The sequence below is a fragment of the Molossus molossus genome, unplaced genomic scaffold (assembly GCF_014108415.1).
Source record: "Molossus molossus isolate mMolMol1 unplaced genomic scaffold, mMolMol1.p scaffold_m16_p_2, whole genome shotgun sequence".
Taxonomy (NCBI): domain Eukaryota; kingdom Metazoa; phylum Chordata; class Mammalia; order Chiroptera; family Molossidae; genus Molossus; species Molossus molossus.
In genome coordinates this window covers 50,619,677-50,632,728 of record NW_023425355.1, presented here as the reverse complement: position 1 = coordinate 50,632,728, position 13,052 = coordinate 50,619,677, and the positions used below count along the sequence as shown (strand labels likewise).

General features: G+C 37.0%; 1 pseudogene; it reads right to left on the bottom strand.

Annotated features, from left to right (window-relative positions):
* Positions 1 to 1,824: 1,824 nt before the first annotated feature.
* Positions 1,825 to 4,310, bottom strand: LOC118635299 (annotated as a pseudogene).
* Positions 4,311 to 13,052: the final 8,742 nt, after the last annotated feature.

The following is a 13,052-nucleotide window of genomic DNA, read 5'->3' as shown; positions in this document are numbered from 1 at the left end:
TTATTTCCCAATGGGTGCTAAGGTAACAATTGCTTTTAAACCAAATTGATGCTGTTGATTATATTTTTTTACCTATTTCTTTATATAATGTTGGTTGTCTTAAGTAACATGCTGTCACTTTGAATTTATCTGTACCCAATTTTTTAGATAAAATCTGAATCTGTAACATAGAAAATAGTAGTACTGAGGTCATGGTTACACATTTGATCACCATGCATTCAGTAGCCAATATTTGTAACTCTAACCCCACTCTGTTACTTGCGGGGAGAGTTGGGAAGAATGAATGTCTAATGGAAATTGATCATGATGGTGAATATATTTTACATATGGCTGGTGGCTACCATATTGGACAACACAGGTGTAACAAACCCCAGAAGTGTGAGACCCACCAACTGAGATATAAATGAGAAAAAACTTGAAGTTTCTTGTAAAAGTTGTATTTATCTTTCTGGTTGTCTTAAATACAGTGGAAACTGCGACCTGACTTTTAGCAGGCCTCAGACCATTTCCTTACACAAGTTTAATGGCTAGATCTTCCTTCTCAAAATTAAAACATTGGATTTAGAGCAATTTACATATTAGACCTTTTGACTTTTTTTCATGTAGCTAAAAGATTGCTTGTGTCAAATCTGATTTATAATGCCCATATTTTTCTGTAATGCCTTTATTTTTTGGTAAAATAAAATACTTTTATTTTTAGAATGTTTAATTTGGAGAATAGGCACCAGATGGTTAAAGGCAGATTACTCTGATAAAACAGGTTATATGAGGATTGATACCTGAGATTCACCTGGCCTGGAATTGTCACTGGCTGTTTCAGTTAGAGCAGTAGTTCAAACAGACTGCTGGGCCCCACCCCCAATTTCTTATTCAGGTCTCCAGTATCCTGTTTCTAGCAATTTCCCAGGTGATACTTATGCTTCTGTTCCAGAGACCACACTTTCAGAACCATTGTGGTACAGATTAGGCTGAGATAAAATAAAATTCTTTAGAGAATTGTACTACATTTTAAAATACTGTGAAGAATTGAGGTAGAGTAGACCCTTACCTTGACTGTTATAAATGGAATGTACACCTGACCCAAATCCATAGCCTTTGAGTAAACCACCAAGGATGCTTTACATAAAGTTCAAAGTACAATTCAAACAGGGCCTGGCTCTAGACCTGGTTACTAGGTGTGTGTACAGGGGAAACGTCGGTAAACATCACATCCTTACTGAAACAGGTTTGGACATGTGTCTTTAAAACCTTTCTGATGAACAGAAGTGAATCTATTTGTGATTATGTAATTTTCTTATTTGAAATTATGACAGGCAGACTGACAACAAAGTTAAAATAAAAAACTATCCAAGTTGCCCTCAAAAGCAGGATTCTTATTGATTAGTTATATCTTCTGCCCACTTTCTTCAACAAACCTGGTGTCCTATAATGAGCTACCAAGTGTGAGGCACATTTCATACCAACATTGATTGGTTGTCAAGGATATTCCACTGCCACTCTGTACAAGCTCATGTTTCCCCTCTCCCTTTCTGCTAAAAGGAGGGGAACTCGTGGATCAAGGGCAAAATGCTAGGGAAATAGAGGCGATAAATCCAGTCTGATAACAGAGATCTGAAATGAACAATATGTTATCTTTCTATTCCATCCAACATCAGTAAAAGTACTTGAGTTCAAATGAAAACTGTGAAATTTTACACTTGAAGGAATACCAGCATCCAAGAACAGTCAGAATATCCCTCCTTGCAAAAATCCAAGGGAAAGGCCAAGGGGCATTGGCATCTACCAGCCAGGTCCAAATGTCTTCTATCCCTGGCTTCATCAGAGTCACATGATTTCCCCAATATGAGAAACTTTGCTATTCTGAACAAAATTGTTCTTTATAGTAACCCTAATCAGAGGTAAGTATAGTTCCTTCACAGAGTTCCAAACTTTTGGACTTCTAGAAACTTTGTTATTTATCTTCCAGTGCTTGTGCCATTGATTCTTGCATGAAATTCTGGAATGCTGGCTCTTCATGACTTTGCTCTGTAACTCTGTGGTCAATATCATCAGTGTCACTGTCTGTGTTCTTATCCTTTTCATCCAAGGTTCCCCGAATCAGGATCAAGTCAGAAGGGTCCCACATAGAAGGTAAGTTGTCTGTAGCAGTTCCTATGTCCAAGGCTACAGAATCCATATCTTTCCGAAGATGTTCCAGTTGTTCTTTTTGCTGCTGGCTCTGTGCACTGGCCAGTGATTTCTTCAGACGTTCATATTCAAGACAATGCTCCCTTTCATATTCTTCCACAGCACTGATGACTTGCACAAAGAGTCCATCTAAGCCTGTACCCAGAACAGCAGGCACACCTACTGCCCTGAGTGAACTGTCAAACTCATCTAATACCAAGCTCATTGAATGAGTCAGGTTACTGACATGTGTAGTCTCTTCATTCAAGGTATATGGAAAGCCTCAAAATCTTACATCCATTCCACTGCAAAGCTCTGATCAATGATGCCAGTTTTAGCCATGACCACAATTAAAGTAAGCTTGATTTTGTACAAGATGCTGCAGGGATAGAACATATTGGACATGAAAGTCACTGGGTTGGTACTTCTTGATGTGTCCCTTATATAAATGACAATTGTTGGAAATTAGGATGTCAGGGCCTCAGTGATGAGTGTCCCAGAAGCTCACCAGCTGAATACTTCAATCTGCCCAGGTGTGTCAATCAAGACATATTTAGACATGTTCTGGGCCTTCTCAATAAATTTCATCACCTGATCAAATCTGGTAGCAAAGAGATTGAGTGAGATCACCATGTCACTGTTGGGCCCGAGTCCATATTGTTTGATAACTTCTTTATACTTCATAGTGTCACAAATATCAATATTGGGAGGGAAGGGAACTTCATGCACAACTAGGTCCAGATTGATCACATAAGGTGGAGAGCCGTGGCTATGCTAGTGTCCTGTGAGCCTCTCCGAGTAGTCCCATGAAAGCAGGAACCTTGTCAACCTCACTTTCACTGTATCCCCTGTGTCTATATTAGAGTCAAACTGATGACATTTTCCAGAGCAAGATCTCAAATGCTCCTGTAATGCATTTAAACAAACCCATCTGTTGGGCTTCCTTAAAACAGGACACACCTGTATTAGAAAAGTTACTGAAAGTGGAGTCTAGTAATAATGTACAACTAATTTGCCCTTCATTTGTTAGAATATGGTGTTCCTTTTAGGGCCAGCTGTATTGGATTAGTGGTTCAGTGCTTGTCTGAGTGGTAACATGAAGAGCATGTTTGTAAAAGTTTAGCTTTTTTTTAGCATACAAAGAAATTCAGAAATGTTTGCCAACCTCCCTGCAATGGAGTCCCACAAAGTTTAATTTTAAAATAATCACTCAATAATTTCCATATCATCAAAGATAAAATACTATACAGTATTTAAAGGGTAATGAGAACAATGACTTGTTTGGAAAGTAAGAAATGATAGTATATGTCTTGAATCTCTATCATAATAAAAGAAAGAGAAATCCACCTTTATTAGTATGAAGTCTATACCCTATAATACTCCACTAGGCCTGGTATTTTGTAGAAAGCAAAATGAGCCCAAACTCATGATTCATACAGGGAGGCAAATAAATAATCACTTTGTGTAAGCTTTGCCTGAGCAGCAAAACAAGCCATAGTTTGTTACTAAATTACAGTGATCCTTTTGCCACAAAAGTCCTGAATTTGGCCCTGGCCTGTGTGGCTTAGTTGGTTGGAGCATCGTCCCATACACCAAATGGTGGCCAATTCAATTTCTTGTCAGGGCACATACCCAGCTCTTGGATTCAGTCCCCAGTCAGGGCATGTGCTGATCAATGTTTCTCTCTCACATCAATGTTTCTCTTTCTCTCCCTTCCTCTCTCTAAAATCAATAAAAGTTAAATCCTTTTTTGTAAGTCCTCAATTTGATAAAAGTTATGTTTTATCCTACATAATTCCCATTTCTTTGGTAGTTTTCACTGATGCCATGCAAGAATGCCCACATTGGTTCTGCCATTGCTTTGGCAGTTTGGCAAAAGCTCTGGCAGGAGGAGCAGGACCTAAAAATAAGACTGGTTTTGGATGAATGGATGGATGAATGGGAGCAAAGGAGGAAGGATTCCCTTAATATGTGGTAGCCTTGCATTTGAAAAAAATTAAATGCTTTGATTTAGTGATGAGACTCAACGTGTTGAATGGGGACATTTTAATTGTCAAAACCTCATCCTCATACCGTGAGGGGAAAAGGGAAAAATTTGTCCTAGCTTGACAGAAGACAATACTGTTACTGAGAATCTTTTCCATATTTACCACTCTAAGGCACTTGCCTCTAAAAGGAAGCTTCTGGCCCTGACTGGGTGGGTCAGTTGGCTGGAGCAGTGGCCCATACACCAGAAAGGTTATGGATTCGATTTCCAGTCAGGGCACATACCTGGGTTGTAGGTTTGATCCCCATTAGGGGAACTAATGTAAGGCCATCGGTTGATGTTGCTCTCTCTCTCTTCTTCTCTAAAATCAATTTTTTTAAAAACATATCCTCAGATGAGGATTTTTTAAAAAATATAAACCATTTAAAATAAATAAATAAATAAATAAAAAGCAGCTTCAGGGAATACGCCCATTCTCCATTCCAATGTGGTCCAAAAGAAATATAATGTGAGCCATGTATGTAGTTTTAAATTTTCTAGCAGCCACATTAAAAAAGTAAAAAGGCAGAGGTGAAATTACTTTTAGCATTATATTTTATTTAACCAAATATATCCAAAATATTGCCTTTTCAACAGGTAATCAACAGAAGAAAATATAATTTACATTTTCTTTTTATTAAGTCTTTGAAATCCAGTATGTATTTTATAAGTACAGCACAGGTCTAAACAATTCCATAAGCCCTGGCTGGACAGCTCAGTTGGTTAGAGCATTGTCCTAATATGCCAAGGTTGTGGGTTCAATCTCCAGTCAAGGATCCATACAAGAAGCTACCAATGAATGCATAAGTGGAACAACAAATCAATGTTTTTCTCTCTCTTCTGTCCTCTCTCTCTCTGTAAAGAAATCAATAAAAACTTCCAGCCATGGCCGGTGTTTCTCAGTGGTTAGAGCGTTGGTCCACACACTTTAGGGCTGCAGGTTCAATTCTCAATCAAAGGCATGTACCTGGGTTCAGGTTTGATCCCTAGGCCCAGATGGGGCACGTGCGAGAGGCAACCAAATTGATATGTCTCCCTCACATTGATGTGTCTCTGACTTTGTCTCTCTTTTCCCCACCCTCCCTTCCACTTTCTCTAAAACTCAATGAGAAAAAATGTCCTCAGGTTAGGAGTAACAAAACAAAACAAAACAAAACAAAATCCATAAGTGCAAGGACCCTACCCCCACCTCCAGGGGATGATATGTGAATGGGAGAAAACTTGGTTCCTTCTAAAATTTGTTTATTTTTTTTTTTGGTTGTCTTGAATGCTACAAAAATTGCAACCTGACTTTTAGTAGGCCCCTGGCCATCTCCTTGCATGAGTTCAATCACTGGATCTTATCTACATTAAATCATTGGATCCTTTTTCTCAAAATTAAATCATTGGATCTGGGGCAAAATATAGATTAGGCTCCTCAGCATTTTTGTCTTAGATTATAACTGAACCAAACTGTTTCTATCATTAATTTTAATACTAATCTTTCTCCCCATCTGTCTTTTGAATATATTGATAGTCTCAAAGCAGCTGCTAGTCCTGCCTTTATTGCACTCTACACCGTCATCTCCCCACTTCTTAACTAACCTTTCCCCTTGTATCCTTTTCTAAAAAGATCCAGCCATGGCTTCTGAATGACATAACCTTTAATAAGTCAAAAATGACCAGGCTTTGAAAGTGACTAATAGCAGAAAAGTTTCAAACCTCAGGGACTAAGTCCAATTTCAAAAATTATACCCTGCTGATGAAGAGGGAAACAGAAAAACAGTCCCTCAAAAGCACAAAGACACTGTGCAAGCAACAACCCACTCTTAAGCAATCACATCCCACCCATATTTCCCACTGTTGAACATCAGTTTGGTAACTTATATTTCTCTCCAGTAACCCATAAGCAAAGATGGTGATGTGACTGTGGGCCGAGGTTAACATTTTATAAAAAATGAGGGAAGATGGTCTTCAAACCAGGCTTTGCAGTCATGCAGACCTAGGTTAAAATCCTAATTCTGCAATTTATTAGCTGTGTATCTTCAGAAGTTATATAACCCTTCTGGCGCCTTAGTTTCTTCATTTGTAAAATTAAAATCTAGCCCGGCCAGTGTGGCTCAGCGGATTGAGCATCATCCCATGGACTGAGAGGTCCTGGTTCCATTCCCAGCCAGGGCACATGCTGAGGTTGTGGGCTCAATCCCCAGTAGGGGGCGTGCAGGAGGCAGCTGATCAATATTTCTCTCTCACATTGATGTTTCTACCTCTCCCTTCCTCTCTCTCTAAAAAAATCAGTAAAAACAAATTTTACTGGAACCATGGAACCATCATAAAAATTAAAATTATGGAAGTAGAATTTGTACATATAGTAGACACACAGGAAATGTTATTTCCCTTTCCCTCTTACAAGTAACTAGCACTTTACACAGTTAAATATGTACCAATCCTTTTTATTAAATATATTGATGGTAAAATATTGAAATATTGATGTGAATAACAGCTGGTATTGAATATTCAAATTCACAAGGGTACTCCTTAATTAATAGTTTAAGATAACATCTGTACATTTAATCTGTGCCATGTAATAAAATAGCTCTTCTTCTTTTTTATAAAGTAAATATTTTTAAGGAGAAATTCAGTAATTGCTTCTAAGAACATTAACTTAGAACATGTTTCCCTTTCACAACAAAGTAAACATCTTTGGAGCAAAAATTGCCCAAATCAGTATGGTTTCTATCTGCTCCCACTTTAATCAAGATGTTTATTTTTATATTGGCAAAAACCACTAGTTAAGTGAGACTCCTACATCCCTAGTAAATATATCTGAGCATTTAGTACTTGAGAAAGCATTGGGTTTGACAATACCCAGAAGCTAATGAGGCCATGTGCCTTCTCTCAGACCTCTGCATTTGGAAACAAGAAAGTGGAATTACTTTTTGGACTCCTTTTAAAACATTTTACAAAACATAAAATTTTTACCTTGTAAAACAACATAAATACAGTACGAGTGTCCAAATTTTTACTACATTTTAGCCCCTGCTATTTTCAAAACAGAACAAAGCATTGCAATGAAAAATTTTTCCAGTCATATGTTTTTTTTAAGTTATTTAAGAGATAAATGATATTAGCCCTGGCTGGTTTGGCTCAGCGGTTAGAGTGTTGACCCTGGACTGAAGGGTCTCAGGTTTGATTTCCGGTCAACGGCAAGTATCTATGTCGCAAGTTTAATCCGGGCCCTGGTTGGGGTCATGCAGAAAGCAACCAACCAATGTGTCTCTCTCACACTGATGTTTCTTTCTCTCCCTCCCTCCCTCTCTCCCTTCCACTCTATCTAAAAATTAATGGAAAAATATCCTCGAGTGAGGATTAACCAAAAAAAAAAGAGATAGATATTTTTTTCAAGTATGTTTTTATTGATTTTTTTTAGAGAGAGAGGAAGGGACAGAAAGATAGAAACATTGATGAGAGAGAGATAACCTCTATCGGCTGCAGGCATGTGCCCTGCCCAGGAATTGAATTGGGACCTCTCAGTCCATGGAATGACACTCGATCCACTGAGTCACACTGCCTGGGCAGAGGTAGATGATATAATTTGATGAGTTAGAGATTGCTATTATCCCACTAAATGAAGCGGCTTCTACCTCTATATTCAAATACATTTCAGGTTGATCTTTAAAACAATCTTAGTCATGCAAAAGCATCCTTTTTACTAATCTTGGATAAGTCAACTCAGAAAGCTGTCCAGAGCCTACAAGGAAAATGGACTCTCCCCACCCCACCATCCTCTTCACCTTGCCCAGTCTAGTCCATATGTTTAAATGAACAGTGAATTTTGTCTTTAAAACTGAATTTTGAATGGGGCAGCATTAGAACTGATAAAAAACAGTATCCAGACTAAGAAGTACATTTGAACTCTTTCAGAAAATTTTGTTAAAATGTCAATATTCAGAAATAAAAATTTCAAGCCCCTTTGATAGGGAAGCAAAATTAGAAGAAAATGTATGCTGCTGCTTTTAAAAGTTGTCTAAAATTTAAGCTCATTCAAGGACTATTAATAGTATCAATCTAACATACAGTTTCATTACAAAACCATGTTATTGGTTTGCAGATTTCTAAGCCTCAGGGTTTCCTCATGCATCAGCACAGAAGACAACCATAGCATTTAGGGACAAAGACAGAAAGTGTTCCCTTTTGAAACAGAAGTTGGCAAGAATAAAGATAGATTGCCCGACCTCGAAAGTCTCCCCAATATGGTTTTCCCAAGGGAACTGAATTTTATTTGGTTTCAAGGCATATGTTTGGAAAAATGGTACTTTCTCTAACCAAGTGCTTAGTTAAAACAAATGATTTATTGCTTAAACTCTAGCCTTTTGCTCTTATGCTTGTGAAAATCATAACATTAATAGCTATAACTGATAATCAATCTTGTGATTAAAAATCAAAATTAAATTAGAAGGAAAAAAAGTAAATCTTTGTATCTTTTAAATTTATGGGTATGGTAGAGTTCTGAGAACACTTACAGTGAACTTGAAAGGAGTGGGGTAAATGATTATGCCTTATTTTTTCTGAAATTAAAGTATTTTAAAATTGGGGAATAGAAGAAGAAAAGTAATAAAATTATGATGTGGAAATCATGATTTGTTTTGTTTTTGTTGTTGTTAATCCTCACACAAGGATATTTTTTCCATTGATTTTTAGATAGAATGGAAGGGAAGGAGGGGGAGAGAGAAAGAGAAACATTGATGTGAGAGAGACACATTGACTGGTTGCCTCCTGCATGATCCCAACCAGGGCCGAGGACCAAACCGGAGACCCTTCAGTCCAAGGGCCGATGCCAGCCAGGACTGTTTTCCTTTAAAATGCGATATTTAAGTGCATAAAATAATCCATTTAATTATCATTGCACAATAGTGAGGCATGTAACAACTAGAGTTTTAAGTAGAAATTATTTCACTAATTGATCTTTTATTTCTCAAAGCATTTAAGGATAAAATGTAGCCTTTAATTTGTCGCTAATTTAAATTGAACTAATTTAATAGTACTAATTAATGTTTTTTGTCAATTTTTCTTCCCTATGACCTGTTCTAATGAACATGATATTAGGAGAAAGTCCAGTGACTCATCTCTCATATCTCTTTCCATACACAAATTATATTCTCCACAAGGGCCAGCCTCTTCAACCAACCAACTAACCTGCCTAGTAGTCTCAACAGATTTAAAAACTGGTTCTCAATTTTGTTCATTCACTCTTGTTCTGATGGAGTTATAGTCCTTTACAAGTACTTAATTAGTTTAAATAAAATAGCAAACAAATCAGTGTTATAGTTCATTATATCTACTCACTCTTTTACCTGCTATAAAAAGTATAATAAAGTATATGCACAAAGTATAAAACCATATAATGCAAACTATACATTTACATGTGTCAGTCTCCATGTTGACAGGCATGATTTCATTAGGAACTATTGCTGAGAGACTCCGATATTAAGAATACAATTTATTTACTCTAATTTTTACTGCCTTAATACAATTAAGAACACACTAAACATAAGGGTTCTGAAGGGCTTTCAAAATATATTTTTAATGGCCTAATTCTTAAAAGTTACTAAATAACTTGAGTAAGTTTCTGATTGCTTGAGACCTCAGAAGTGGTGGTTATATTGACATAGGATGCACACATTTTCATTTTTTTCTTTTATTATAAATCAGTTTTAGTAGATACTCCTTTAGAAATTAGACATTTAAATCCTCAACAAAATATTAGCAGACCAGATCCAACAATATATTAAAAAGATCATACAGCACGATCAAGTGGGATTTATTCCGGGGATGCAAGGTTGGTACAATATCTGCATATCAATGAATGTGATAATCATATAAACAAAATGCAGGATAAAAAATACATGATCATATCAATAAATGCAGAAACGGCATTTGATAAAATCCAGCACCCATTTAAGATAAAAACTCTCAGAAAAGTGAGAATAAAGGGAACACACCTCAACATAATAAAGGCCATATATGACAGTCCCACACCAACATCACACTCATGGGCAAAAACTACACGTGTTTCCCCTTAAGACTGGGAACAAGACAGGGATGTCTGCTTTCACTACTATTATTCAACATAGTACTGGAAGTCGTAGCCACAGCAATCAGACAATATGAAGAAATAAAAGGCATCCAAATTGGAAAGAAGGAAGTAAAACTGTCATCATTTGCATATGACATGATACTGTGTATAGAAAACCCTAAAGATTCCACCAAAAAATTTCTAGAACTGATAAGTGAATTCAATAAAGTAGTAGGATACAAAATAAATAAGTTGCATTTTTATACACCAATAATGAACTATCAGAAAGGGAAACAAAGAAAACAGTTTCTTCAAAAAGAATATAGTACCTAGGAATAAATTTAACCAAGGATGTAGAAGACCTGTAGTCGAAAAATTTTAAGACACTAAAGAAAGAAACTGAAAAAGATACCAATCCGTGGAAGCATATACTGGGTTCATGGATAGAAAGAATTAACAGCACTAAAATGCCCATACTACCCAAAGCAATCTATAGATTCAATGCAATTCCTATCAAGATACCAATGGCTTATTTCATAGAGCTAGAAAAAATAACCCAAAAATTCATATGGAACTACAAAAACACCTGACTAACCACAGCAATCTTAAGAAAAAATAACAGCCCTGGCCAGTTTTGCTCAGTGGTTAGAGCGTCGGCCTGCAGTCCAGAGAGACACAGGTTTGGTTCCCGCTAAGGGCACATACCTCAGTTACAGTTTGTCCCCGGCCCTGATTGGGTCATGTGGGAGGCAGCCACTCAATATGTCCCTTTCACGTTGATGTTTCTCTCTCTCTCTCTCTCTCTCTTCCTCTCTCTCCCTCCCCTCTACCTGAACAAAAAAATGGAAAAATATCCTTGGGTGAGGATAAAAAAGAAAAAATAATAAAATTGAAGAAATCATACTAGCTAATATGAAACTATACAATAAGGTCATAGTAATCAAAACAGCATGGTACTGGCATAAAAACAGGTATATAGATCAATGGAACAGTACAGAGATCCCAGTAATAAACCCATGCCTTTATAGTCAATTAATATTTGACAAAGGAGGCAAAAACATAAAATGGGGTAAAGATAGTCTATTCAATAAATGGTGTTGGAAAAATTGGAGAGATATGTGCCAAAAAAAAAAAGAAACTAGACTATTTTCTTACACCATACATAAGAATAAACTCAAAATGAATTAAAGATTTAAATGTTAGATTCAAAACCATAAAAATCCTAGAAGAAAACATAGACAATAAAATCTTAGACATTTCTCATAACAATTTTTTTTATGACATATCACCTCGGGCAAGAGAAACAAAAGAAAAAATAAACAAATGGGACTACATCAAACTAAAAAGTTTTTACACAGTAAAGAAAACCATCAACAAAATGAAAAGACAACCCACTGAATGGGAGAGCATATTCATCAATGATACATCTGATAAGGGATTAATATCTAAAATTTATAAAGAAAAAAAATCAACACAAAAATCCAATTAAAAATAGGCAGAAAACCTAAATACTGTAGATACTTCTCCAAAGAGGACATACAGATGGCCAATAGACATATGAAAAGATGCTCAATGTCACTAATCATCAGAGAAATGCACATTAAAACCACAATGAGATATCACCTCACACCTGTCAGAATGGCTATCATCAATAAAGCAACAAATAACAAGTGCTGCCGAGGATGTGAAGAAAAGCAAACTGTGGTTCCCTGCTGATGGGAATTCAAATTGGTGCAGCCACGGTGGAAAGCAGTATGGAGTTACCTCAAAGAATTTAAAATGATGCTGCCTTATGAACAAGTGATTTCATTTCTGGGAATTTATCCAAAGAAAGCTGAAACACTAATTTAAAAAACATATGTACCCCTATATTCATTGCAGTGCTGTTTTCTTTTTAAATATGTTTTTATTGATTTTTTTAGAGAGAGAAAAAGGGAGAAAGAGATAGAAACATGAATGTGAGAGAAACATTGATCAGCTGTCTCCCGCACGCCCCCTACTGGGGATCGAGCCTGCAACCTGGGCATGTGCCCTGACTGGGAATCAAATCGGGATCTCTCAATCCATGGGACGACGTTCAATCCATTAAGCCACACTGGCTGGGCTGCAGTGCTATTTTCAATAGTCAAGATTTGGAAGCAGCCCATGTGACCATCAGTCGATGAGTGGATAAAAAAGCTGTGGTATGCCCTGGCCAGTGTGGCTCAGTGGATAAAGCATTGGCCTGTGCCCCAAAGGGTCGTAGGTTTGATTCCCGATTAAGGGCACATACCTGGGTTGTAGATTTGATCCCTGGCCCCAGTCGGGGTATATGAGGGAGACAACCAATTGATGTGTCTCTCTCACATCAATGTTTCTCTCTCTCCCTCTCTCTCTCTCTCTCTCTCTCTCTCTCTCTCTCCCCCCCCCCCACCCCCCGCACTCTCTCTAAAAACCAATAGAGCCCTGGCCAGTTTGGCTCAGCGGTTAGAGCGTCGGCCTGCGGTCCAGAGAGACCCGGGTTCAGTTCCCGCTAAAAACCAATAGAAAAATTTCCTCAAATGAGGATCAACAACAACAACAAAAATTTTAAACCTGTGGTACATTTATAGAATGGAATACTACTCTGCCATAAAAAGAAGAAAATCTTACCCTTTGTGACAACATGGATGGACCTGGAGAGCATTATACTAAGTGAAATAAGTCAAAGAAAGACAAATATATATATATATATATATATATATATATATATATATATATATATATATTTATCTATCATATGGTTTCACTCATATTTGGAATCTAATGAACAAAATGAACTAACAA